Raw genomic sequence first — 3,451 nt, 5'->3', positions numbered from 1 at the left:
GTCGCCACATTGATTGATAATACCCTCCTCTTAATTGTTGTAATTTTCATACTTCGTGTATTTTTCCATCAATAAACTTTTTTTTTTGCTGATAAAAAAAATGATAATAATGCAATGCAATCTTATAGATACTTATATATGTTTCAACTTTGAACATGGTACATTTATCAAGTCAAATATTCATATTCATATTCATATTCATATTTAGTAATTATATAATGTACTAATTGATCTTATAGAGTGGGGTTCATATGCTTAAAGGAGCAATTTTGTCGGCCCCTTAACAAACATTCTCTCCTCTCACAAGTTACCTTCAAAACTGGATATATGTTAGAGTTATGTTTGAATTATAAATTTAAACAAAATTTTAAAATAAAAAATAAAAATGTGAGGGATGTAAGATTTAATAATACATGTAACCATAATAATAATGTGGAATTACACTTAATAGGATCTTGAATTCAATACAACTCAAGAATAAAACGAACATACCTTTATCAGCCATTGAATTAGAGAAGTTGAGAAAATACCTCTTAGAGTTGAACCTTTAATTCTTGGCTCACATTCTTCTCTCTGTCTCTCTCAATTAGGATGACTATAAAACTTAGAGTGATGGAAAAATACTTATGATATGAAAGGGGAGTCACCCATCCTTATATAGAGAAGAGAAGAGGGCTAGATAAACTCTATCAGAAGAATTTCTAATCCATCAAGGTTTCCTTCTTATCTTAGAAGAGTGATTATATTAAAATTCTAATTACTGAACTTTATATATAATATTGGCTTTATCTAATTGTGGAGTCCAAATAAAATAAAACATGTAAAAATATGTACGCTATTGGGCCACACTTGAAAATAAATCCAGCATTCTCTCACTTGGCCCATTAAGCCGATTATGATGCAATTATAAGTTTTTTCCAAAAATATGCAACTTATAAAAAAAAATTGACTCATTGGATTCCACACTAAAAACTTTGACACGTGATCACGAATTTTAAAAATAGCCAATAAGTTCAGATATATTAGAAACTATAAGACTGTGATTACTTCAGATCACCAATGTGAGTCATAGCGGTTATATAACATTTATGTCATACTTCTTTCTATGCACTACACCATTGATAACCTTCACCAACCCAGTCCATTATCGGGATATATACTTATTTTCCTGAAAGGCCCCTGTAATTTGTCTTGTTAAGACATTCCCTGTTTATCAATATTCAAATTCATGTGTGCACACACTTTTAGAAACAGAAAAAACAGAAACAAAATTATTATTACGTAAATAGTGTCAAATAAAAATAAGCACCCACGATTAACCATACACATCAAGGGTTGCTTAAAAGACCAATCCTGATAACATGTTCTTTGTATGTCTTTGGTGGCAATCCCTTTGTGAATGGATCAGCAATCATAAGAGAGGTGCTTAAGTTTTCAATTAACACTTGTTGTTTCTGGACTCTTTCTCTAACAACTAAGTACTTTACTTTCATGTGTTTGGAACCACTGGAATACTTTCCATTCTTAGAGAAGAAAACTGCTGCGGTATTGTCACAATATATCTTCAGCGGCCTGGCACTACTACAAAAACAGATAAAGATCACACTTTTTTTGTGTGATGTATGTTATTTAATCACACCTTTTAAGTTTTATTAAAGTGTGATCTTTGGGAGTGTGATTAAAAGTGGTCATTTTTAATCACACTTTTTAAGTGTGATTAAAAATATTTAGATCACATCTTTTAAGTGTGATTAAAAATATTTTGATCACATCTTTTAAGTGTGATTAAAAGTATTTAGATCACACCTTTTAAGTGTGATCTTTGGAAGTGTGATTAAAAAGGGTAATTTTTAATCACACTTTTTAAGTGTGATTAATAACATTTCGATCACACCTTTTAAGTGTGATTAAAATATTTACATCACATCTTTTAAGTGTGATTAATAACATTCACTACTAAAAAAAATACTTTTTGCGGCCGTCACATGCCGTCGCAAATAATAAAAATACAGTCGCAAAAGACTTTTTGCGACGGCCTATGCGAGTGCACATGGGGCCGCAAAAGACTTTTTGCGACAGCTATTTTGCTGTCACAAAAAAAAATAAAAAAATAAAAAAAACACTTTTAGCGACCATTGTTTTACTGTCGCAAATAATTATTTATTAAAAAAAATCATATATGGGTTTGCTACAACAAAAAAATCAATTACAAGCACCAAACAATTTTTTGTAAATGAAAAATAACAAAATTAACAAATTAATTAAATTTATAATAGACATTATCCATTAATCATCTTTAAATACACTGTACTAAAAAATTCAAGTCTTCAAAAAAAAAAAAAAAAGAAGAAGAGCAATATAATCTTTGGCTCCCAACATCAACCGCTCGATCATATCAACTATTCCCTCAACAAAATCTGCAAAAACATATATCAAACTTGACTTGAAAATTTAATGCACTTAAATGTGTTAGTTTAGCTTAAAATAATCAAAATAAAACTATGTCAGTGACCTATCTCTATGGCAGATCAGTGATTTGCAACAAGAGTTTCAATTACCTTAAGAGCAACTTCAAGCTTAACTATGAGATCACTTAATTATGGCGTTCGGAATTATATAATAGTATTGTGGCGAGAGATTTCCCGAAGAACTCCACCATCACCACCACCTACAACCAAAACCTGCATCAAGTAATTCAATTAAATTTAGCACAAATACCTGACAAACAGAATAATTATAGATTGCATAAACATGAAGAGTAGAAGATAGCTAGCTCTACCAACAATGTTTTCCTCAATCATTGGCAACTTAAATTACAAGTTCTCTTTCTACTTGTAAATATGATGAATTGAGGCTGAGAGTACATAGAAATATTATTTGTTCACAATTTAACAATGAGACAAAAACAAGGTGAGTCTTATATTCAATTCTAGAATTAAATTTGTCATACAATGCCTTCAATCTAATAGAAAGAGTAAATTTTGCACATAGAACTCAAATACTATTTTGTCTGAAATTCCTTGGGAAGAGTGTGCAACATAGTGATAATAAAAGAATGGTGCCACACAGCCTTGTCTCTAACGAAAGTCGAACCCTTAACCTCTCATACGTGAAAAGTAGGAAGTTGATGTTGTTGGGTTAGAAGACTGTTTGGTACATATAAAATAATTACTTAGAATCAAGAAATTTTGGAAAGAGGGTGATGAGTTTTTTCACCCAATTTAGAGTAATGCCCTGTTTCTAGAAATTAATGCAAGAAATTAGTGAGGTAGGGATGACAAGTGATGCTGATGAGAAAGTGAAATGATGGTGAAATTGAAAAAAACATGAACGATTCAAAATGAAAGTTGTAGTAGAAGAAATTGGGGACATGGATCTAGGTTTATCAGAATTTTTTTTCCGAAAGGTCTCTAAAATCATAATCAATACTTTAGGTTTACCTAGATCCAAA

This window comes from Camellia sinensis, chromosome 2 (genome assembly GCF_055761805.1).
Source record: "Camellia sinensis isolate YWXY chromosome 2, ASM5576180v1, whole genome shotgun sequence".
Classification (NCBI taxonomy): domain Eukaryota; kingdom Viridiplantae; phylum Streptophyta; class Magnoliopsida; order Ericales; family Theaceae; genus Camellia; species Camellia sinensis.
The sequence above is the reverse complement of the archived record's forward strand: the minus strand, read 5'-3'. Positions refer to the sequence as shown.